Raw genomic sequence first — 27,219 nt, forward strand, 5'->3', positions numbered from 1 at the left:
ACTCAACTAGGTCCTTGCTTCATAATGTCTGGTTTTACAACATTTACTTTGTTCACCACAAATTATTAAAATGTGGTACCCTAAAGGCTCTGGGGCTTGGTCCAAATATCTGCCAGTCTATTAGGTAAAGATAAAAGGATTGTTCAGGAAAGTCTTGGGACTGGGAGTGTGCTCCAAGTTATCAGGACAAAAAACCCTACTACTCAATTAGGAGGCTGTTGCAAATCAAACCACAGCCATTTGATGTGTTTGTCACTCAGTGCCAGCCCATAGGCAGTTCTTCATGGATGTTAGTTATTATTATTCTACCTTTAACAAATGCTACTTCCTTCACAGCCATTCAAACAAGAAGCTAGAAATAAATCTCCTAGTTATATTACAAGTTACAACACTGCTTATGCTACACTAAATAGCTACTCTCAGCTTTCATCAGTAGATTCCATGGCAAATGACAAGTTACCAGATTTTTGTTGATTTTGTTTTTAAGAAAACAAGTAATAGCATTAGGACTCGACTATTCAGGTGTTTCTTATTCTGTACTCAGTTATTGTGAGCATGGCTGGGTGAAATGAATTGATCCTCTGACATTGTCCTTGGGCTTCCTTTTGTAATTACAATTAGGTTTCTTTCTTTCTTTCTTTCTTTCTTTCTTTCTTTCTTTCTTTCTTTCTTTCTTTCTTTCTTTCTTTCTTTCTTTCTTTCTTTCTTTCTTTCTTTCTCTCTCTCTCTCTCTCTCTCTCCCTCTCTCTCTCTCTCTCTCTCTCTCTCTTTTTTTTCATGAACTGTGAGCTTTTCATCATACCTGTAGGATATAGGACCGAGGTCTCAGATAATGAATTTACACTTTAGATACTGATACTCAGTTACTGGCTGACTCTTCTGAAATATAAGATGAACATGAGAGAATTGCTTTGGTCTCCCTAGAGGCAACTTTCTCCTACCTAGTCAGCTAATACTCTCACTCTCTCTTTCCCATTAATGTAACTGAATCCTAAAGTTGGCAACAGGTTTTGGAGATTCAAGCATAATTGTGATAGGGCAGGAGAAAGGAGAGAAGGTACATTATTTGAGGAACAGAACTGTTTTAAAAATACACTCAAGGAATCAGTGATAATGAAAATGTTTCTGTACTTCTCTCTCGAATTTCAATTCCCTAGTCCTGATCCCAGCATCTGTGGCACTATTTATAGTATCTCCTTCAAAATGAGCCAAGGGGAGGGGGGAAATAAGTTTCTGTTCCAGGTGGAATAAATCACCAAATTTATTATTATTTAAATTCTCTTAAGCATGCCAGAGAGCCAAATGCAAAGCTCTACAAACTGGCAAAGGCTTTTTATGGAGGGCTATAAATATTGTGGAATCTGTCAGGATTTATAAATTCTAAATATATGTAAATGCACATTTTACAGGAAGAGGTCAGATTTACACAAATCACACCTTCATTTGAAATTTACTGAACAAATATGGTCACTTCAAAATCTGTCAGCGTGCAGCCATCTGCACTATCATTAACTTGGATGCTACCATCTTCCTCCTGACAAAAGCGTCTTCATCTGAGGTCAGGGGTATGGAAACAAGGAGAAGGGCACTGTGGGATCCCCCAAAGTGAGTTATCAGATGTTTCTAGTAAGTTGTGTTGAAAGATAACATTTGTTTACCTTCAGCATTGGTGTGCAGAGCTTCTTAGATAGGGATAGGGCACAGGAACCACAGGAGATGACACATTAGGCTGCTTCTGGAAATTGGTCAATACTAACAAACCTATTTTATAAAATATGATTGAAAATTACAGAAATCTATGTAAAAGGCTCTCATGCCTATACTCAATAAAAAGTATTTGTAATAACCACCATTTAGTTAGCACTTGTGTGCTGGACACTACGTACATTTTCCTGGGTAATCCTTTTCATCCCTACCTTATAGAAGAGGAAATTGAGGCATAGAGGTGTTAAGTAATTTGTCCAAGGTCACATAATAAAGTCAGTAAGAGAAAGAGATGAGACTGGTGCCTCTTACCCCTTCCCTGGCTTGCTGAATTCCCAAGTCACTGGAGTTCCCTCTGTTGTAGCCCTGTTGTAGAAACAGGATTGGCTGGTAGAAAGGAAATGTCTAAGACCAAGTGATTCAGGAAACACAGCCTAATCTTCTTGTCTTGGAGAGTCCTAATGAATGTTATCATAATCTGAGATATCTTGAAATTAAGAACCTTGTTTAACTTCACATGACACCTAGTTTCCTAGATTTATATGACCACGGAGTCTCTTTCTAGTTTAGTAACTCCTGTTCATATTCTACAGAAGTCGTATCCTGGAGGGCCTCCTTAGAGATTCTCTGCTTTGTATCACTCGATATTGTAAATATGTGGAGGCCAAACAGCACTACACAACCCAGTTTTCGTCCTTTAATAAAGGCATAGCTACAGAAAACACCAGGTCTGTTCTCAGTGGGCAATCCTTCCATTGAGGCTAAGTAGATCAGCCAGCTCAGGGCAAATGCCTACATTTGTGTCAAGTTCCTCATTGCTTTGCACAGATCTGGTGCCTTAGGCACCTAAAAAAATGAGAGTAAAGATTCATACATGCAACAGTTTGTTATTGATTGCCATATTTAAGGCCCTCAGCTTGGCTCTCAAGATACAGCAGTAAACAAATCCAAGTCCTTGCTTCCTGTGGCAATTCCATCCAAACTGGGGGAGATGCACTAAACAAACAAACATAATGTGTTATAATGTTACACAGTGATAAGTTGTATGGAGAAAATAAAGCCAATTAAAGGAAGCAATGGTGATTGTAATTTTATTTTGGGAAGTCAGAGAAGGTCTCCCTGATAACATGAAATTTGAGTTGATTGAGAACAATTCCCAATTTACACTGGAGATGATCAGAGGGGGTTGACCAGGATGACAGTTTGGTCCTTCATTTGACTCTACTCTTAGTGATATTTTTAGCAGCATAACAATTTATTGAAATCAATGGGTAAACAAATCATTTCAAATGAGAATCTACACCAAATGACTGTAGATACCAAAGGGGGAAAAAATCAATTGGATTGTTCTCCCTATTTCATAGCACTCATGCTCTTTTAGGAGATTAGTGATTTGATGGCTACTAACATAACTTACTGAGATATGATGACATTGAGAGAAAATTAAAAGAGGAAGCAGGAGAAAAAAAAAAGATTTCAATTTGATCCCCTGCACTTCAGGTGAGAGAAAGGAAAAAAAAAAAGAAAGGTGAAGAAGCCGTAAATCTTATCTTTCCCCAAAGAAAAAGCTGGAGGAGAGATTACAGGCTACAATATTTAGTGTAAATATTTCACAGGGCATGATCTGTAATACTGTTGTTACAGAGAATTATCAATATGAAAATAATTCCTGTTAAAGGGATTAGATTAATTAAATTTTCAACTACTTCAACCCCACCCTAATCCTCTTTAATAACATCAACAATGAAATTTATATAAGGAAATGCAACTTTTCCTGACTTACAAAAACAAAGTACACTTCTTGCTGCTAATCTAACAGATTCAGGCATCAGGAAGTGTAAGTAATTATTTTGTGGCCAGCAGGCAGCCTTAAATAGATCTTAATTGAAGTCTGACAAGCAACATATCCTTAGCTGATTGTCTGTGGACAAAGCAGAAAATATTTATGACTGTGCTGATAATATTTACACCACTAACAAATGCTTAAATAATTAAACAACTATTGCTGCTAAATATTTTTGTAACAATTAGAAGAAGATTGTGATGTTTAATTTCATTTTTAAAATGTTAATATTTTACCTCTGGGAGAATTGTAGTTATTAATTAGCAATTTGTAGTCAAAGTGGAATATTGTTATTCTTCCTTAATATGCTTTCAGAATTTAGAGAGATAAATACAATTGGAGGCATGCTTTTACTGTTTCTATTGATGGAACGTGTCTTCCTTCCTTCTGGCAAAGTGACACTTTGAAGAGAATATCCTTTCACCTAAGATCTGCTAAGCCCTTCAGAGTTCTATATCTATATCTATATCTATATCTATATCTATATCTATATCTATATATTTTTAAAATCTCATGTAAGCAGTATTAAGGTAACACTTGTGGTTGCTATCATTTTATTTTGACTCTACCTTTTCAAGCTTTACCTATGGGCAAACTATTGGGAACAACAATTGAAAATGAAGAGAATTCTTCCGGGAGATTTGCTAGTGAACTGTAAGCTACGTGCCAAGCAGACATGTACACTTAAAACGAATCAGGAAAAAAGAATGACACAGAGATGTCCTGCACCCATTTCCATCTGGCTTATCCTCGCTTGTTTTATTGGTGACAGTCAAAAAAGACACAAAGGCAAGAAGCAGCATTCTGGAATGGCACTCCCAACCTGTTCCTGCTGTGACTCTGAAATAGACACCATTAGGGTGTTTACAATGCAAGGCCTTTAAAGGGTGCAGAAATTGGTTGTAGAGCCTACTATTCGTTCCTCAGAGATGGAAACCATGAGAACCATGCTTTAACTGCAAGGCTGGGGCATTGTCTAGACAGTTTCTGGGAGGCTAGTGATCGACTCCTTTGTATCAGAGGTATAATTTTTGGTGGAGGGACTCCCCATCCAGTTCCTTTTTGCCACTTCCTGGCCACTCCTCCTTGCCTCAAGTCCTTCTGCTCCCAAATTCTTGCTTGGCTATAGCATGGGAAGGCCCCTTCTTTATGACTTTTCTGAAGACACTTAGACTATGCTGAGTCTGACAGCTGATGTTCACAGGTCACGCTGAGGTGCCCCCTTCAGGTCTTATAGCTTAGTTACTGGCGTTGGGGAGAAGCAGAGGCAAGTCAGTACCAGAGGTAAGGACAATCTAAGATAGTGGACATCTCTTTCAGATTCAGAAGACTGAAAGATAAAGATCAGCACCACAAACATACTAACAAGCCCTGATGACCACAGTTCTAGAGACAGACTGTATATCTTCAGACAGGAAAGTCCACAAGGCCATATGTTTCCAGTTGCCCACTAGCCCTCAGGACAAAGAGGGCAATGATCTCTACTAATGGCCATGTAGTGCAATCTCATTTTGTAAGCTTTCTTGTTAACTGGTATGCCAGGTACCAACGTGTGGTATGCATATAGCAACAGTACAGAGTAGTCCCCCCTTTGTTCTCTGGGGAGATGTTCCAAGACCCCCATTGGATGCCTGAAAGCGAGGATAGTACCAAATCCGATCGCTGTCAGTCGAAATGTTTCTGTTTATGTTTTCCACTCACAAACGCAATGCCTCTTCCCTCTTAACTAAGCACTTATCACACACTGTGGCCATAACTTTTGCAGTTTGAGTTGTGACAGCAAAACCAGCACAAACTTCTTTTTCTTTTTTTACAATTTCACAGAGAGAAGATTTGTTCTTACTATAGCTCTTAGCAACCTCAATATGATTTTTTTTCTTTCCTTAGTAAGTTGAGAACTTTTACCTTTTCACTTAAAGGAAACACCTTACAGCTTCTCTTTCGCATATCCAATTTGCCAGCAACACTACCTCTGTGCTTTAGGGCCATCATTAAATAAAATAAGGGTTCTTTGAAAACAAGCACTGTGATAATATGACAATGGATCTGATAACCGAGACGGCTACTGACTAGTGGGTGGGTAACATCTATAGTGTGGAGATTCTGGACAAAAAGATGTGTCATGTCCCAGGAGGGACAGGGCTAAGTGGCGTGAAATTTTATCAAGCTACTTATAGATGCACACAATTCAAAACTCGTGAATTATTTATTTCAGGAATTTTCCATTTAATATTTTCAAACTGTGGGATAACTGAAATTATGGGAATTAAAACTGTGGAGAAAGTGGGACTACTACATCCTAAATACTAGGAGACTGTCCCAACATTAGATGGTCTGAAACTGTTGTGACAAAAGCACCTATGTATCTGTCAGAACATGAGTCTCAAATTTTAGTTTGGAAAATATGGCCACCCTAAGAATAGTAGAGGATAAAGAGTTTTGTTTTTGTATAACTCTGGAGTTAAAAACTAACTGCTCCGTTTTCAATTGGAACCCTTTGTTCATCACAGATTCCCCGCTGGCACAGACACCGGCTTAGGGCCTGATTGAAGTTGCAGCTTGTTTCAATCTGCTCCCTGACAATACTAACACCTTGTGGACTTCCTTACTCAGGAATAAAGACGGGAGGGCTTAACCTTTCTGCAACAAGGATACTGGAAGCCCTATCACAGATTATGGGCAATAATAGACACCTGTGTAAATCCCCAGAGAGGATTATGGTGGGAATTTTCAAACTGGTGAAGGCTGAGAGGTCAAGAAGACCAAGTTTTTAAGAAGGAGCCAAATAAATTCCCAAGCCACAAGCCACAAAAACAGATCCCTATATTGCAATGTCAATTATTACTTTGCATGTACTGGACAAGAAATAAATACTAACAGAATCAAGTGGGGTTGAATGTGAATGTCTGCAGAAAATCTGTGTACTAAGGTGACATTATTGTAAGTGGTAGGGAGGTTGCTTTTTAAAAAAATATTTTCTTTAAAAAATCACTAATAAGGGTTTCATAGAGTATTTCACCTTACAGATGGTCTTGAATGAGATCAGAGCACAGATTTTAAAAATGTTATTTACAAAAAAGCTAAAGTAGACTGTTAGCATTTAAGTTAATGCAACTTGAGAAAAACAAGGGGAGTTAAAATATCATGGAGGTGGGAATGTTCTGAGTCCTGATTCCATCAGGTATCATGAGAGATAGTTTGAGCATTTTGAATCCTGAAAGCTCTAATTTGAGGTTCGAAAACTTTTTTTCTTCTTTGCATGGGTAGGCAAGTCCAACACCCCTTTGAAGTCAATTCACTGAAGGCCACCACTTTTGAGAGACTATGTTGAGACCAAAAGCATTCTCTGCTGAAGTGATAGCTTGATCTTGAGAGGCAGGCAGGACTTTCCTACGGTGGCACTTCCAACAGCGTCTGGCTTCTGGCAGCTCTATCCTGCTTTCTCAGATTCCTCATTCCTTTCAAATTCCTGTCTTCCAAATTCGTTAGCTATTTATTGGATATCTACTGTGTTGAAAACATTGTGAAGAACATAACATAATACAACAAGGTATTTGCAGTTTAGTGTGGAGATGAGATATATACAGGCAACAATCACCTGTTTCTCAGATGGGTTGCTCATGTGCCTAAAGAGATGATTAGGTGTCCTTGAGGGTAAACTGAGTCATCAACATCACAATGCCATTTCCTGGAGCATCAATTTCATCTCTTGGTACATAATTAAATGTAATTTTATATCTATAAAAATGATATTTTATGGAGTAAAATGCAAAAACAATTTGCAAGCATTTGTAGGGGAAAAAACCCACAAAGACATTTCATGTTTGGGGCAGATTTGGAGGTATGTGCTCAAATACACCGAAGGGAAGTATGAAGAAGGAAAGAGAAGTCTGGGAGACTTGGGAATAATTTACTCTATCCCACCACCATCTTGAATTTTCTACTTCATCCAAACCAACACGGGGTGGATGAAGAAAAACTAGTCATTTTAAGTCTGAGAATTGTGAGTTTCACTATCCCGACATACAATTCCTAGTAGAAAATATTTGCTTCACTCCACCCCATGGCCATCTGGGTGGTGTCTCCATACTCAGCACTTCCAGGTAGAAGATAGCACCTGGAACACTAATTGCTTTTTTTTAGAAATATATTTTATTCTTACGATAACAGCATCTGGTGTGCATTGGAATGAACTAGGGCATAAGAGCAATGTTGCTTCCTAGGCCCCAGCTTCAGAAATTCTAAATTTTTGATTCTGAGCACAGGCACAGGAACTGGCGTTTTTTCTTTTTTTTTTTTTTTTTTTTTTTTTTGAGGCGGAGTTTCGCTCTGTGGCCTGGACTGGAGTGCAGTGGCCGGATCTCAGCTCACTGCAAGCTCCGCCTCCCGGGTTTAGGCCATTCTCCTGCCTCAGGCTCCCGAGTAGCTGGGACTACAGGCGCCCGCCACCTTGCCCGGCTAGTTTTTGTATTTTTAGTAGAGACGGGGTTTCACCGTGTTAGCCAGGATGGTCTCGATCTCCTGACCTCGTGATCCACCCATCTTGGCCTCCCAAAGTGCTGGGATTACAGGCTTCAGCCACCGCGCCCGGCCGGAACTGGCATTTTTTTAAGCAAGCACTCACAACCTAGGCATTAGGGAAACACTTGTTTATTAATGACATCTTAATTTTCATGACTTTCCTGAAAAAAGAAGTGAACTTTTGTTGATCTCCAGCTTCCAAGAAAGCTTTCCAGAACCTGAAAGAGTACTTTATCTATATTCCTATCTTATTTACTCACTCACTGATTCATTCATTCAATAAATAGTTATTGGATATGACAGACACTGTGCTGTCTACTGGGTATAGTGTGGTAAATTAAACAACTGAGTCCCTATCTAGACTAAGTTTGTTTACAGGTTAGTTGGAAAGGCAGCCCCTACAAAAGTAAACAATTATATAATTACATATGAACTGCAAAAGGAAATCACAGAGTTCTATGAAAGAAAAATAAAAACATTGAGACCCAAAAAGTAAGAAAGACTACACCTTGGGACTCAAGGCTGGGAGGGAGATCATTCTTGGCAAAGGGAGTAACAAATGCCAAGCCCTGAGTTGAGGTAGAACTTGGGGTTTCATAGGAACTGATACAAAGTGATTGTTCCTGGAGTGTAATGAGCTAGAGGGAAGTGAAGGGGATGAGACTGGGGAAGAAGTCACAGAGGAGATCATGCATGAGCCTGAAGGTCAGATAAAGAGTATGTGAGATGGAAGAACTGAGGTGTTGTAAGGAGAGGCCTGCCACAATTTGATTTACATTTTTAATTTTCTTTTTGCCTTCTGTGTGGATAATGGATCCTGAGGGAGTAGGGAGCAGAAGCAGAGCAACCTGTAGGAGGTTTACTGAATGAGGCATGATGGTGGCTTGATACAAGGTGCAAGGAGTGGAAATGTACAGAAGAGGATGGATGGAAGGTATATTTTAAAGGACAATCCATGGAGCTTATATACCTGCTTAATATTTATGATAGGACTAGATATGAGGTAAAGATGAAGAACAAGAAGTGATAAAAAGCAGGTTTCTGGCTTGACCAAGCAGGTGTTTGGTGGTACCTTTTACTAAGGTGGAAGGCCAGGTTTGGAGTTGTGGAGAGAGCAAGAGTTCAAGATCGAAATGTCAAATTCGATATTCATTATGAGACATAATAGAAGTAAGTATATGTGATGCTTAGGATGTGTTCAACACTCTTCTAAATGTTTTGCTCATTTAATCTTCATAACAACACCGTGAGGGAGATATTGTTATTCGCTTTGTTTTACAGATAAGACAATTAAAGTACAAATCATTTAAGTAACTTGCTAAGAAGTTATTACTTGCTAAATTTAATAAATTTGAGCTATTAAGTCTCAAAAGTCAGGACATGAGTCCAGTCAATGAGTTAACAATGTTCTTGACCACTATGTTATACCACCTTTCTACACATTGAGATCTTCAGGGAAATGTGGGTTTAGACCTCAGTGGAGAGGCCAGGCTGGAGATCATATATTTATGAGACATTAGCTTATAGAGGTATTTAAAAGTGAGAATGGTTAAGAGTAATGGGAGAGAAAGTGTAGGGATAAAAGGGCAAAGGCCTAGGACTCTGCCCTGTGTTAACTCATATAGGTAGGCAATATTCACTCATTTACGAGGCTCAAAGATGTTATTCACCAATCCCTGACAAACCAGCTGTTAAGTAGGTGTGTATCTCATTTATTTTTATTTATTTATTTGTCTATGTATTGAAACGGATTCTTGCTCTTTCCCCATGCTGGAGTGCAGTGGTGCGATCTCAGCTCACTGCAACCTCCGCCTCATGGGTTCAAGCGATTCACCTGCCTCAGCCTCCCGAGTAGCTGGGATTACAGGCATGTGCAACCATGAACAGCTAATGTTTGTATTTTTAGTTGAGACAGGCTTTCACCATGTTGGCCAGGATGGTCTTGATCTCCTGAACTCATGAACCGCCTGCCTCGGCCTCCCAAAGTACTGGGATTACAGGAATGAGCCACCGCGCCCGGCCTTCATTTTTTAAAGAGTAGATTTGAATGGGAGGATTCTAGGTCGCATGAAGGGTTAAAATAAGGAAAAAGGTCGACTTTAATAAAGAATAATTTTTTAACATTTGGGTTTGGGAGAAAATAAACTTTTCAGTAGATCACTTGTTTATGATAAGAAAGAACATCATGCCTGCTGCAGGGAAACAACGGGTTTGCAGAAATGAAAGATAAACAAACGGTATATCAATTTTTTTGGAATAGCGAATTTAATAACACGAGAGTAGATTCCACTTAAAAGAATTATAAAAGAATCCACATTATCAGTGAAAGTCCAATTGCAGTAAAGAGGAGTAAATGGAAGGACAGTTTGAAGAAAACATCAACAGGAGGGATTAATTTAGGTAACATTCTTTTTTTTTTTTTTTTTTTTTTTTTGAGACGGAGGCTCGCTCTGTCGCCCAGGCTGGAGTGCAGTGGCGCGATCTCGGCTCACTGCAAGCTCCGTCTGCCGGATTCCCGCCATTCTCCTGCCTCAGCCTCCCGAGTAGCTGGGACTACAGGTGCCCGCCACCTCATCCGGCTAGTTTTTCTTTTGTATTTTTTAGTAGAGACGGGGTTTCACCGTGTTAGCCAGGATGGTCTCGATCTCCTGACCTCGTGATCCGCCCGTCTCAGCCTCCCAAAGTGCTGGGATTACAGGCTTGAGCCACCGAGCCCGGCAGGATTAATTTAGGAATGCAACCTTCATCTCCATCAGTTCTCCTAATCCTGTTTCACTACTTTTTTTTTTGTTTTTTTTAACCTCTCCATCATCTGCTCCTTCTCACTTTGTTTTGCCTGTTTTCCTTCTTATTTTAGATTCTTAAAACCAATGTGCACTAGTGGTCTTCTCATCCTTTGGCCTTTTCCCTTCTAGCTCTACCTAGAGTCCTTCATTGAGTTAATTCCCATTTACAGCTTCAACTTTCACTTATACTTCCATGACTCTAAAATTTTGTCTTCAGGTCTGATTTCTCAGGTGAACCTCAGATCCATCTATTCAAGTACTTATTAGACATCATCTAACTGCTCCACAAGAATTTCAAACTCAACATACTGAAAAGTTAACTTTTCCTCTTTCTCTTCCTCTTCCTTCCTAAATAATTCACTCCTAAAGCTATTAGGTGGGTCCAAACAAGGCAGGTGTCACTTGGAAATATTCTTGCCAAAGATGCATAATCAGAATCTAATCATGAGGAAATACCAGACAACTCCAAATTGAGGGGTATTCTATCAAATAACTGCCCTGTAGTATCTAAGCATATCATAAAAATTTTGAGAAACCGTTTCAGACTGATGGAGACTAAAGGGATCTGACAACTAATGCCACCCAAAGTAGATCGTTTTGCTACAAAATATATTATTGGGACAACTAGTGACACTGGTCAGGGGTCTGAAGATTATATGGTAGTAAAGGATCCATATTAATTTCCTGACTTTGGCTGTCAAATTGTAACTATGCAGGAGAATGCCTTTATTTGTAGGAGGTATTAAAGTATTAGCAGGTTATGAGCATCAGGTTGACAACTTACAGTCAAATGGCTCAGGAAAAAAAAAGTTATTTATATAGTATGCATCTTTTCTGTAAATGTGAGATTTGGCAAAAATGCTAAAATTTTTCATATAAAAACAGTGAATTTGTTATCATCTTTCTACCAAGCAGTAGTATATTACTATGCATTGCAGTGGTGTGTAAAGATTCAGGTGCATCATATACACCATGGAATACTATGCAGCCATAAAAAAGGATGAGTTTGCGTCCTTTGTAGGGACATGGATGCAGCTGGAAACCATCATTCTTAGCAAACTATCACAAGAACAGAAAACCAAACACCGCATGTTCTCACTCATAGGTGGGAACTGAACAATGAGATCACTTGGACTTGGGAAGGGGAACATCACACACTGGGGCCTATCATGGGGAGGGGGGAGGGATTGCATTGGGAGTTATACCTGATATAAATGATGAATTGATGGGTGCTGACGAGTTGATGGGTGCAGCACACCAATATGGCACAAGTATACATATGTAACAAACCTGCACGCTATGCACATGTACCCTAGAACTTAAAGTATAATTAAAAAAAAAAAAAAAGATTCAGGTGCATAAAAAATGCCTGGTAAGTCCAGTCCCCACCCACCAGGAATTCTGTTTGAATAGACCGGTTCCTGTTGGACCCAGGAACCTGTATTTAGAAAGTACCTTAGATCATCTGCATGCAAGTAGCCTCTGACCCACACTTCAATTCGCACTGGTATAGTGTCTGTTAAGAAGCATGGCTCTGGGTCAGATCTTCCTAAGTTTGAATTCCAGCTCTACCACTTAGCTACTGTGTAATTTTTGACAAGCTTCTTCACTTTTTGAGCCTTGATTTCTCCAAATTCAATATAATTAATGATGCTAATTTGAGATACAATTATATAATACATGTTAAGTGCTTAGTATCTTCTTCAATGTAGTCAGTGTTCAATAATTAGTAGTTAGCATTAAACGTACTCCCCCACCTGTGCTGCTTGACTCAGAGTAATACCAAATTCTTACATTTCCTAAATAGGAAAGCTTGGAGTCATCTTATATTCCTTATTTTTCATCAATCTGTTTGTCAAAGAAGTCTACAGATGAAATTTTTCACCGCAGCTTCATTCATATAGCCACTGCCTTCATTAGTTTTTTTAAAAAAATATACTTCTTCTGAATTATCATTAATAGGCTCAAAATTATCTCCTTCCATATAGTATTGCCATCTTAAAACCTATTTTCTGCAGAGCTGCTAAAGTGATCTTTTTACAACCCAAATCTGACTGCATCATGTTCCCTTTTAAAGCTATTAAATGGATTTCTCACTACCCTTCAAGCGTACCATTCAAATTCTTTAGCATAGCATGTACGATCCTTCAAGAATAGCCTCTGCAAATCTCTGAATGTACCTTTTATTTTTTCACTCACTTGTGGTGTTCACACCTCATGAGTCAGTCATACCAGCCTATGAGCGTGTACATATGCACCATCATGCAATTCATCATATAAAATTGCGATTTTTTGTGTGTGTCTCTCCTACTATAATTCTATGAGATGAAGAACTGTCACATAATAAGTGTTCAAACAATTTTTAATGATTTAAGAAAAGTAAGAAAAGCAGAAAAGACAACAAGCCAGGAAGAAGATAGGATAAATTAGGTAGGTTTGGAAGTGTGGGATAAGATGGAAGGGATTTGCTCATAGGCTGGTCACTGGGAACTGACAATCAAGCTTAAAGAACTAACCATTTCAATGAGTTGTACATGGAATTTGTACAATGTAATAAGCAATGTACTTGTCCAAATCCAAGTACAGAGTGCCTATATGTGTGATTGATATAGTTATTGGGGTTTCAGGTGAGGTTAGAGGACAAAGACAAATGGCATGAACTGCAATTATGTCCCAGTTCTTTCTTGCTGTTCATTTTTTCTTCATTTTTCTCCATCAGTCAAAGAAGTATTTCTCCTAGTGGCTTCAGAGCTGACCATCTCTTTCCCTAATCCTATCTTGCCTTATTTATCCAATCGACAGCATCCTTCTGCGTTCTCAGGAGGAGCTGAACATGAAGAATGTATTTGTTCTGGAGCAATTATGGAGAGCTTCTATACAAACTGATAGAAAAAGCACTGAATGGCACGGTTGTAAATTTACTATGGTCATGCATGGAGGTGTCTCAGTGGGGAAAAGTCTTGAAAAAATTGTCAGATATAAGGTAGAGATAGGTGTAGAACAAGGAACAAACCTTATTCTGTTGGAGAAGAGGGATGTGCTCTTTGTTTATTTGCCACAGCTTCAGTGGCTAATTACAGAGATTCTGATAATTCTAACTGAGTTCAGAGGTTGATTCATTATGAGCTGATGAAACTTACCCCTCAGAGACACTCCATTACACAAGCTGCTTCTTAGGCCTTTTATGTAGGTTTGTGCTGCCAGTCTGGGATTTATTTATCTATTTATTTTTAAAGAAGGCCCTCAGAACTGAATAGGCAACAAGTTCATTAGTCTTGTCACTGTTTGGGACATGGGTAGTGTATTTCAGGGCCCACTGAACTAAAACAACTCTATCTTCTTATTCCCTCTTTTCAATTTATTTCATTTTTCTTTCCCCCCCAAGATTTTCTATTTTCAGCATTTGCAATCTTGAGGTATATATTCTCTAAATCAAACTTTCAAAATTGTGCTTGTCCAAGTTCATACCTGATATATAACAAGCCAATGTTTCATTAAAATACAAGTATATTTTATTCAGATCAGCAGACACATAAATCTCGTGGCGTATTACCAACAATAAATATAATCTTCACTTAGCTATAAGATTGGAATAGCTGTTGATCTATCAGATCCACCATCATGAAACAAAGTAAATTAAATGATATAATATATTCAGCATCTGTCATGTGCCAAGCATTATGTTAGATGTTGTAGGTTAGTTCACAATAAGGTTGATTCTTGCCTATTAGCTACAATATAGTAGCAAGACAAGATTGAGAAAGTTGTATCATTTTGAAAATAAGAAAATGTATTATAGAGGGCTACTTTGATAAATGGAAATAAAATAGCAGTCAGTAATATTCTAATGTGCAAAAATCTATTGTTAAAGAGAGAGATGAAAGTTAGAAAGTCATTATGAAAAACGTTGAAGAGGCAGAGTCTTGGTTTTGAAAAATGTGTCATATTTGCATATGTGAAACACATTCTCATTTCGAAATGGAGAAGGAATCAATCACCATTCAACACCTGTATGGTTAGGAATTGTAAAAGGGGCTTTCCATTTGTTGTTTCATTTAATCTTCACAATTCCCTAGGAGTCAAATATTATCCTAGTTTTACCGATGAATAAACTAAGGTCCAAAATGTCATGGAACCTAGTTAAAAGAAATGGTAGGAGTTTGTCTGTAAGGATGAAAAACAAACTTAATATTTTGGAGGCCAGGAGTAGGGCTGTGAGGTAGTAGGACACAGGTTTAAATATAAAACAAGAAGCTGATTTTAGAGAGCATTAAAAGCTGAGTAGAAATGTTGGGTTTGATTAATTAGAGAACTGAAAGCCGTTAATGGTTTTTATAGCAGACGTCTCATACTTGGTTAACCTTCTTCATTAGTTTTCCAGAATCCTTTCTAGAGAAAACAAAAAGTTCAAGTTAAGTGCAACGTTGGAAGTCATCTTAATCAAGTGATGAAGCACAGCCAAAAGCAAGATTTGGTAAGAATGCCAGTAGTGGGCATGGAAAGAATCCTGGACACATCTGATTCATTTTCATATCCTTCAAAATTCCTGGCAGAGAGTAGATAGTCAATAAATGACGAGCAAACAAGTGAATGTAAAACAAACTATTTTATAATTAGTTCTTCTGTTTAACAAAATATGAAACTGCTCAAAAATTTAAGAAGCAATTATATGTCTTCTAATTCAATGCTGTATCTGCTACATGAGGTACTTTTGGAATATCTAGCAAAGATGGAAAAGCATTATCTTTGACTTCTCTCTTTGTTTACAGAGATACTGCCTAATTCTCAAACATGACTTTATAAATCAAGAGACCCTATTGTGAGCCAGAAAGGGCCCAGAACTGGCCTAGAGTTGGTGACTCTATTTCCATTGAAGCCTAATACACAGACTGAGACATCCATAGAAATAGTGGAATGCCATAATAACTGTAGTGCAGTATAAAATGAAATGAGGATAGATTGGAGGTAGGAAAGCCAGTTAGGAGTAAGCTTTAATTATCTAGTTGTGAAAACAAGGGACTGATGAAGAGCAAGATGATGGAAGATTCAGCAAGAGTTTGACTGGAAGTAGAGAACAAAACAAAAGAAAGAACCAGTAATACATCAAGGTGCAATGTCTGGAAGACAGTGAAAATGATGATGATAAGCCAACAACAGCCAAGCAAAGACCCAAATCAGGTATGCAATCCCACGCACAATTTCCACAAAAAGAAAAGAATAAAATACCTAGAAATACAGCTAACCAGGGAGGTGAAGGATCTCAACAAGGAGAATTACAAATCACTGATCAAAGAAGTGGAAAAATATCCATGCTTGTGAATAGGAAGATTCAATATTACTAAAATGGCCATATTGCCTGAGGCTATTTACAGATGCAACGCTATTTCTATCAAACTACCAGTGATATTTTTCACAGAATTCGAAAAAACATTCCAAAATTCATTTGGAACCAAAAGAACAGCCTAAATAGCCAAAGCAATCCTAAGCCAAAAGAACAAATCTGGAGGCATCACACTATTTGACATCACATTATACTACAGGGCTATAGTAACCAAAACAGTATGGCACTGGTACAGAGAAAGACACATGGACCAATAGAACAGAATAGAGAGCCCAGAAATAAGGCCACACACCTACAACCATCTGATCTTTGCCAAAGCTGACAAAAGCAATGGGGAAAGGACTTCCTATTGAATAAATTGTGCTGGCATAACTGACTAGCCATATGCAGAAGATTGAAACTAGACCCCTTCCTTACACCATATACAAAAATCAACTCAAGATGGATTAAAGACTTAAATGTAAAACCCAAAACTATAAGAACCCTGGAAGAAACCTAGGCAATACCATTTTGGACATAGGAACAGGCAAAGATTTCGTGATGAATACGCCAAAAAAATGTTGACAAAAGCAAAAATTGACAAATGGGATCTAATTAAACTTAAGAGCTTCTGCACAGCAAAGAAGCTATCAATAGAGTTGATACAGAATGGGAGAGAATGTTTGCAAACTATGCCTCTGACAAAGGTTTAATCCAACATCTATAAGGAACTTAAATGAATTTACAAGAAAAAAAAAATTAAAAGGTGGGTAAACGACATGAGCTATGAATATTCTGAAGGACCTAAGTGGACCCAACAATATTTTTGACAATAGGCTACAGCTGGGAATTTCAACCCAAGGAAGGAACAATGTATGTTACCCTCCCCAACGTAGTGACTAGAGATTAGAAGGCCAAGGACAAATGCCAAGTGGAAAAAAACTTGAGTGGAAGTGAGAACAGGGCTCAGTGTTAGAAGACAGCAAGAAACCAGTAAAAATAGGAGGAAGTTAGAGAAAAGTTAAAAATAAGCCTTGTTAGTTGGAAACTAGTGATGAATGGGGGCATTAGTACTGGACAAAGATGAAGTCATCATTTTCAAGCCTGCACAACTGGAACAAATAATTATTGTATAAGGAAATGTGTCTTTCCTATAATGAATAAGAGCACAAAATTGTCTTTTCTCAGAGTTTGCATCCCAGCCGTCTGTCAATTCTTTGTCTCAGTTTTCTCATCTATGCAAGATGAATAATAATTTTACACATTTCATAGTGTTTTTGTGAGGACTAAATGAACTAATATTTTAAAAGAGCATGGCATGGTGCCTAGAACATAGTAAGGTCTCAATACATGTCAGAAATGACTATCATCATCTTCATCATCATCACAATCATTGCTATTCTTATCTAAGACCTTCCCAACTTGCCATCTTATAAAAGCCTCCGTTGTAGGGTCCAATGTGTCACCTAATAGGTCAGCACTCAGTTCTTCAAAGTCAGCTAATAAAATGGAGGCATGAAAGTTAATCTCTTCATAGAATACACAAAATAAGCCATTCTCTTACAGATCTAAATGCAAAATGCAATTTCTACTGTTTATGGTGCAACTGTAAAAGGTCCCAAGGCATTCTTGTAGACAAAATAAAAACATCCCCCAAATGGCTCTGATTGTACCTATCATACCTATCTCTTAGTATCAAGCCTGTTGTAGCAGCTATGGACAAATTAGAAAGAACACAATCCTCCCAGCCTTGCCAGCTAACACAGAATTCAGAGTAATTAAAATTCAGGTGAGAAAAGATCAAACACAAGACTGAATCCACACTTTTGACTTTATGAGCTGAATCAGGTTTGAGAAATGATCTAACCTTTCTGAGCCCCTGTTGGCCAGGTATACAATGAAGACTGTGTCTCACTCCCAGGTAGATTAAAGTAGCTAACTCATTAGAAAAAAACCAAGTCACTTACATAAATTGAAATATAATTGGCAATATCGATTTATTTTTTTCCATTTCCACTCTTTTTTTTTTTTTTTTTTTTTTTTTTGAGATGGAGTCTTGCTCTGTCACCCTGGCTGGAGTGCAATGGCGTGATCTCGGCTCACTGCAAGCTCCACCTCCCAGGTTCAAGTGATTCTCCTGCCTCAGCCTCCCGAGTAACTGGGATTACAGGCACGGGCCACCATGCCCAGCTAATTTTTCTGTTTTTAGTAGAGGCAGGGTTTCACCATGTCGGCCAGGCTAGTTTTGAACTCCTGACCTCAGTTGATCTGCCTGACTTGGCCTTCCAAAGTGCTGGGATTACAGGTGTGAGCTGCCCCTCCGGGCCTCCACTTCCACTCTTTTGTCCTGTTAACAGTTCAGCCCTGTGTTGTACCATGTGGGAGCCACCAGCCACATGTAGTTCTGAACATTTGAAATGTAGCTAGTCCAAATGAGATGTGATGTAAGTACAAATTAGACATGGGATTTTAAAGACTTAGTTCAAAAAGAAAACAATGTAAAAATACCTCGTTAGTAACTTTATACTGATGTGTGTTGAAATGAAAATATTTTAACTATATTAGGTTAAATAAAACATATTAAAATTATTTCACCTGTTTCATTTTACTTTTGTTAAATTTAAAATTACTTATATAGACACATTATATTTCTATTGGATATGCTAGTTTAAGTAATCATTCTGATGTTATTAAAGAGACAATAAGCCGGGTGCGGTGGCTCAAGCCTGTAATCCCAGCACTTTGGGAGGCCGAGACGGGTGGATCACTAGGTCAGGAGATTGAGACCATCCTGGCTAACACTGTGAAACCCCGTCTCTACTAAAAAATACAAAAACCTAGCCGGGCGAGGTGGCGGGGGCCTGTAGTCCCAGCTACTGGGGAGGCTGAGGCAGGAGAATGGCGTAAACCCGGGAGGCGGAGCTTGCGGTGAGCTGAGATCCGGCCACCGCACTCCAGCCTGGGCGACAGAGCGAGATTCCATCTCAAAAAAAAAAAAAAAAAAAAAAAAAAACAATAATTAGGCAAATGAAATCTCACAGTGGTGCTTTCTACTTCTCACAGCCTAGACTGAAGAGGCCTTTGCCTTTAGCACCAATGAGTGCTTGAATGTTTGTTTCTAGCAGTAGTCCAGGAAAGGGGATAAGCTTGCTCACAAAATAAATAGGTAAGTAAATTAATTAATAAAATATTAAATAACAACATAGGTACAGGAGGCATGAAAAATAATCAGCTGATGAAAACAAAGCCCAAGATGAAAAACAGAACAATAAAAAATTCCGGACATAGGCATGGGCAAAGACTTCATGACCTAAACACCATAAGCAATGGCAACAAAAGCCAGATTTGACAAATGGGATCTAATTAAACTAAAGAGCTTCTGCACAGCAAAAGAAACTATCATCAGAGTGAACAGACAACCGACAGAATGGGAGAAAATTTTTGCAATCTATCTATCTGACAAAGGTCTAATATCCAGAATCTACAAGGAACTTAAACAAATTTACAAGAAAAAATAAATAAACAACCCCATCAAAAAATGGGTGAAGTGTATGAATAGACAGTTCTCAAAGGAAGACATTTATGCAGCCAACAAACATATGAAAAAAAGCTAATCATCACTGGTCATTAGAGAAATGCAAATCAAAGCCACAATTAGATACCATCTCAGGCCAGTTAGAATGGCAATCATTAAGAAGTCAGGAAACAACAGAAGCTGGAGAGGATGTGGAGAAATAGGAATTCTTTTACACTGGTGGTGGGAGTGTAAGTTAGTTCAACCATTGTGGAAGACAGTGTGGCGATTCCTCAAGGACCTAGAACCAGAAATACCACTTCACCCAGCAATCCCATTACTGGGTATATACCCAAAGGCTTATAAATCATTCTACTATAAAGACACATGCACACAGATGTTTATTGCTGCACTGTTCACAATAGCAAAGACGTGGAACCAACCCAAATGCCCATCAATGATAGACTGGATAAAGAAAATATGGCACATATACACCATGGAATACTGAGCAGCCATAGAAAAGGATGAATTCATGTCCTTTGCAGGGACATGGATGAAGTTGGAAACCATCATTCTCAGCAAACTAACACAGAGACAGAAAACCAAACACCACATGTTCTCACTCATAAATGGGAGTTGAACAATGAGAACACATGGACACAGGGAGGGGAATATCATACACCAGGGCCTGTCAGGGGGTGGCAGGGCTAGGGGAGGGATAGCATTAGAAGAAATACCTAATGTGGATGATGAGTTGATGAGTGCAGCAAACCACTATGGCACGTGTATACCTATGTAACAAACCTGCATGTTCTGCCCATGTATCCCAGAACTTGAAGTATAATTAAAAAAAAAAAAAAAAAAAAAAAGAATATTCTGAGCCTTGTGTTTTTCATGGTTGGGAAGGACAGAGAGAGATCAGCCATAGGACAAAACAGTTCTTCATAAATTACATGAAAATTATTATCAACTGGATGTCCAAGAATCAAACTGCAACAAGGATCATTTATGTGTGTCTAGAAAAATAATTGGAGATTTCTCAATCCCAGTAGTAATATGTTTTTTTCTAGAATTTAGAAGGGGTAGAAAATGGAGTTACTTTTTCTGGAAGTGCCTCTCCTGAATCTACCATGTAGGAGGTTGATAAGCTCTTCCATAGGAAGGAAGAATTCATGTATTTGGCCATAAATGTGAAAACACCAAATTCAGTTACAACTGATTTTATTGTCAGCTTACAACCCATATTTGAGTTACTATATATAATTTGGACCACACTAGATAGTTGAATGTGTGTACTAGAAGAGAAATAAAAATTTAATCTGACCTCTAAAAAATGAAAAGGCAATTCATATCCTAGAGAATAAAGAAAAAAAATTCTTTTAAAATGCCAGAGAGGAAAAGAAAAAAAAAAGTATGTGATCAATAGTGCCAGGTACTCAAAAGAAGATAAGGAGTAAGAAAAATCTTTTGATTTGTCTTGAAAGTGGTTGTCAGTGACCTTGGAAATACTTGTTATAATAGGCTGTTGAGGCAGAAGTCATTTTACCAGAGAATTGTGCAATTACTAATTTTTTTTTTTTTTTTTTTCTGAAAGGAGGCCGGGGTTCAAAACACTCATTACAGGCCAGGCACGGTGGCTCACGCCTGTAATGCCACCACTTCGGGAGGCCGAGGCCGGCGGATCATGAGGTCAGGAGATCGAGACCATCCTGGCCAACATGGTGAAACCCCGTTTCTACTAAAATACAAAAAAATTAGCCAGGCATGGTGGCGGGCACCTGTAGTCCCAGCCACTTGGGAAACAGAGGCAGGGAATCACTTGAACCTGGGAGGCAGAGGTTGTAATGAGCTGAGATCATTTCACTGCACTACAGTCTGGAGACAGAGCAAGACTCCATCTCAAAACAAACAAACAACAAACAAAACAAGAAACACTCATTACAGAAGTGTTAAAATGAAGGCAGGGAAAATGGGATAGTAGTTTAAGTGGAGAAGATAATCTAGTAATGTACTTTCAAGACTGTTCGATGTTTGATGACAGAGTGCAAAGAAATGTAGTGAAAAAGGAAAAGATAAATCTACTCATGAAACAAGGGTTAAGTGTGGGACTAAGGTGCTAGTATCTGCATTGTAATTTTTTAAACACAGGATATATTCCTATCACAAAAAAAACTCTGTTATTTGTTGGATAAATCTTTTTAGTTAGTAATCAGTATGCTCTATGGCTAAGATTATTGGATAAATGTCTCTTTTATTCCTCACTTTCTAATCTCATTAATCTGCTGTGGTTAACTCTCACTAACAGAGACCAATATAAGGATTGATTTTAGGCAATTTAAAATTTTCCTCAGTATTAGTTCAGGACCACATCAGCAAAAAATCTACTTGTCCTGAATGCATTGCACTGGTCTACTCAAGTGATTTCAGAACTGGGAAGTCAGAAGATATTGAATTTTAAATATTAGATTATTTTATATTGGACTTTAGATCTAATCTTAGATATTAAAGTATAAAATCACATTGTCCTTATTGCTACCCTTCCTTTTTATCTTGCTGCAGGATCAGTACTGTTTTACTACGGTATTTGATGGCTCATGAACCTAGAGGGTAGGAGGGTAGGGGGAAATATTTATACTACTTATTGAGTGGTAAATAGCCTAAGCTTTAAAACAAATGTTGCCACATTTTAAGTGCCATAATTTATTAACATCTGATGACCAAATCATATTTTACTATTGTAGGAAGAGAAATATAAAACAAAACAAAATACCAACCTAGCCTAGAAGAATAAGGGATGTGTCTGTAAGTCATCTGTGGTCTTGCCTCCTGAAATAAATATTTCTCCAAGAAAGACTGCCTCTGTTCCTTCTGGTATGTTGATGTCACAAAAAAAAGGTAGAAAACAAAAACAAAAGCAGATAATTATGAGGATTCACACTCATAATACCAAAGTGGGTCAATATTATTTTTCAGCTGTACTATTCTGACATATATTAAGACTCACTATTGAGCAATACTTAAAAAAAATACTAAAACCAGAAAAAAATATACACCTTTGACCCTCACATCAAACACAAATGTATGATTTTATTGAATTGTAAAACAGCCCCAAGTGTTGCTTTTATCTAAAACAACAATAGTATTTATAATAATAATAAAACTATTTTTCTTGAAATAGTCAGGTGCCAAGCAGGTGAGCTGTAACCTGGTTATCAATAGAGAACAAAGTAGGGACTAGGTCCTGTGAACTAGAAGGTAATCAGAATAAGTGTTCCTGTACATGATCAAGACCAAGCAGGAAGAGTGAATTTGTGATAAGTCCCAAATTATGGGGTAGAGCTATTTTAATTCTCTTTGACCCAAAGCCAAGATTCATCCTAGAAACTGCAGTGAAGCTATGCTAGCAAGTTTTGTGAAAGGCCACGGTACTCCACTTACATGGACAAGAGCAGAGCAAAGGCTAAGCCCTGAGTAGGGCTTATCCAAAATGATCTTAGCTTCCGAGTACAAAGGGGTGGACATTGGTCCTAGGAAATAAGGGAAGGTGCAGTGAGATGAAAGGTTTGTAATATAAAGAGGTTGGGAATGTTTACCAGGATCTTCCTGGGATTAAGTGGAGACCCTATGGAAAGAGCTGGCAAACAGCAAGCAAAGGTGATCTTCAGAAAACTTGAACACAGCAGGATTTCCCAGAGATCTTGGAGGAATATTAGCCATATAGACACTCTCCCTCATAAAGATTCACAACAGGATTCTGTATTAAAGATGAGAAGTCATGTAAAAAGAAAACCTATCTAATTTTAACCTAGTATTTCCCAACCTTACTTGAAAATGAAATTCTCTCATGGAATTCTTATTAAAATGACATTGAACTTGTGTTGCATAGAATAGAATTTGGAAAAGAAGTGGGATGATCACAATGAAGAAGAAGGAACAAAGTAGTCCATATAATGTCCATTATGGGAGTTGAGGAAAATACTGGAACATCTATTTCTACTTTAAAATTTCTTATTAGGATATGCTTTATAATGTATGACATACATTACAGCAGTGGAAAATTTATTCAATTTTTATCTAAATTGCACATATTGAGGGTGCATGTTCCCTACATTTTACTGATGAAGTACACATTAGATGGGTTTCAAGACAGCCCGGAGGAGAAGAAGATCATGTTTTAGATGGATATTCCCTATCACAATGTAACTTTAGTCTATCTTGGAGGCTGTTCCACATTCCTCCTCTGCTCTTGTTTCTTTCTGTGTTTGTCCAGGATTAATTTTAGCCTCCTATAGTACCACTCTTAGCCACTGTGAACTGTTAGTGGTAAGTACCAGTATCAACTTGAACAATGGCATATGAAGTCTTTTAAAGCTAATGTAAATGTATGCCCCTTCAGATTAATAATCAAAAATAAATCTAAACATTACATGGCATTGTTGTTATTAAATTTTTAAAAGCAATACACCAATCATTTGTTCACAGATAAGTCTTCTGTATAGAAATCAACATTACTTTTCTTTCTACTATTGATAATTACTTAGGGTCAGATACAGAATATTTTAAGTAAAATAAAATACTATGTCAAAGAGTCGTAAGATTTTAGGTAGAAAAAAAGAAAAAAGGAAAGAATCTATTCAGACACTGAAATTATTTGAATTTATAAATCTCTTTTCTCCACAGCCCTTAAAATTCTCTTGAAATAAGTTTGCTGACATACATTTTAAAATATAATATGGATTCTCATGAATATTATTAATATTTAAGTATCCAATTGTAATTAGTTACTAAGTCTTAAAATGCTAACATTAACTCTATCTTCAGGATCTTAAAATGTGAAAGTAAAATGTAAATTTTTTTAAATTCTGGAGACATAAATACTACACTCCACTTTAAAAAAGAAGAGATGAATCATTTGCTTAATCTGAATTCTCTGTGAAAGGACTACCACATATAATTCTAGATATCACAAAACAGATCTCATTGCTCCTTCTAACTTACACATTTTTATACTTGCTTGCAACTGTCAAAGTATATTGTTTTGAAGTAAATAGCTGTCTTAATTATAACAACCACTTAGATGTGAGGTCACCAACTAAAAGCCAGGAAGGCAGTGTCAACCTGTGTGTAAGAATAATTGAGTGTTGGGGCAGAGGCGAACTGGGGAACTTTATTAGGGGAGCAATGGCTACTCAGCTCCAGCTGTTACTGTCAGGCAGAGATTCAGATGTAATACTGCCAAATTCTCTCATTTTTCAAGAGAAGCTGCAAAATTCCAGATTTTAGGTGATCTCTCAGTACTTAAAAATTGACATGTTTTTTAAAGAAAATGTGGCATGTGACAAGTCAACCACATCTATAGGCAAAATTCAAACTGCAAGCTGCCAGTGTGCAACCTCTGCTTAGCAACACTCTTCCTTTCAGCATCAGTAGGCGCGTTTAATTATTTTTGAAAAATCAAAGACGATGAGGCTTTGGGGGCAAATATGCCTCGGTCTGCATTCTTGTTTTGCTATAGAAGAGTTCTGGAACTGGCCACAAGTTCCTTGTGCTCTATAGAATTCATTTCTACAGCTGTTACACAAAGGAAAATGGCAATGGCCGTGAAGCACTGTTGTTATGATTAAATAACATAAACCAACAGCCAACAATCTCCCTTTTAAAATGTACTGCATCTGTTTTCTTCAATTTTGCTTCCAGTGGTGGCAATAATGGGAAGTGTGTGTGTGTGTGTGTGTGTGTGTGTGTGTGTGTGTGTGTGTACATAGAACAAGATCAGATTACAGACTATCCACTAACTTACTGCACGCTTCTTGTTAGGCTGCTTAACTTCTCCTGGCCTTAGTTGCTTATATGTACATTCATAAAGTGAGCACAATGATTCCCCCAATATAGTCATTCTGAGGCACTGATATAGTAGTTACAGGCTTGGACACTGGTGTCAGACTGTTTGGATTTGAATCTTGGCTCTGCTGCTTATTAGCCACGAGATACTGGACACATTACTTAAGCTCCTCATGTTTCAATCTACTCATCTGTAAAGATAATCAGAGTACTTACCCTACAGGGTCCATTTAAGAAATAAATAAGACACATAAAGTCCTTAAAACTGTGACCAGAACATAGCAAGTGCCTAAAAAATAAGTTATTTCTACAGTTCATAGAATCCACTACAGCATTGATTTTGAGAAGTACCAGGAAGGAAGAAAAAAAAAATGCTTCAAATTAAACTATGACATAATGCTTTGTTATTACAATTTTTATTTTATACTTGATTTTTAAGTACAGACCTAAGTACATGACTTAAGTACAGATTTGTATCAGACACCACTCTTGTTCATCTATTAAAAGAAACATATATAGTTAGTTGGTTAGATTGACTTTACTGTGCCACTTTGCAACTTTGAGTTGTCCACATGTTTTGGACAGTACTTTTCTGTTCAATATCATCTGGACAATCAGGAGCACTAGGAATGCATTATCTCCTTTTTCTTTCTCCCTGCTTTCTTCCTTCTCCTTCTCCTTCTCCTTCTCCTTCTCCACCTTCTCCTTCTCCTTCTTCTGATTTTTAAGAAGACTTTTAATTTCAAAAACTTTCCAAGAATAGAGAGAATAGCATAATGTACCCATAACCCAAAGCAACACTACCCATATGTACCCACAGTTTAAAGCAACACTCTTCACAAAGTGCTTTTTACCATCTGCAGGGTTTTTCTCCCAAGCTGCTAACATCATTTTGTAAGTTTGATGCTTATATTTTCTTGATCTTCCTAGAAGATGCCAGTAGAAGGTTTTCAGGCAACAATCAGCACTCATATTCCGTTCTTCAATCATGCTGAAATGGTTCATTTGAAGCACCAAGGGGTTGCCCTTGTTCAATCATGTCAGCAGGAACTGCAGCCAGATGTGTGCAAGTGCAGGCAATGACAACTGTGTCACAACTGCCACCTGTCAAAGTGCAGTTGTAGGACACTATTGATTGCATCCTGACTTCAGTGATGACAAGATAAGTGGGAGGAAAGGTTAAATTTAGGATTGATGCAATAGAATATTATCATAAAATAAGACTCAAAAGATGTAAGACCCTTTTCTTGATTTCTTCTTCAGTGACTTTAACTGTATGGGTGAATAACTGTGGCAAAACAGCTTCTTGGATGGCATATTCTCTGCTATGTTACCTATCATGTGGTTTCTTTTTATATGAATAACAACTCAATATTTCCCTGTCCTCACCCCAGAAATACTACAGTTGCTTCATTGTCTTAAGGTCTATGATAATACAGATGAGCACTTTGAAAAAAGGTAACTTTTACTCCCGTTGAAGTAAAACGACTTTTCTGCTCTGAGACATGGAATTCATCACCACTATCTCCAATAATTTAAACATTATAACAAGATACACTCTGTGTCATTACCCTGATTACTAACATTACCTGAGATATAATAAACTCAACTATTTTGGGGTTGTTTTATCCCCAGAATTCAGAAATACATTTTGTTATAACTTTAATGATTAATTTTGATCCATTTGTTG

At 37.7% G+C, this 27,219-nt stretch overlaps 1 protein-coding gene across 11 annotated transcripts in view; it reads right to left on the reverse strand.

The window, feature by feature from the left end:
* NTNG1 (netrin G1) overlaps positions 1-27,219 on the reverse strand; it is a 355,336-nt gene that overhangs the window by 167,826 nt on the left and 160,291 nt on the right. The window lies entirely within an intron of this gene.

The sequence above is a fragment of the Piliocolobus tephrosceles genome, chromosome 1 (assembly GCF_002776525.5).
Source record: "Piliocolobus tephrosceles isolate RC106 chromosome 1, ASM277652v3, whole genome shotgun sequence".
Classification (NCBI taxonomy): Eukaryota; Metazoa; Chordata; class Mammalia; order Primates; family Cercopithecidae; genus Piliocolobus; species Piliocolobus tephrosceles.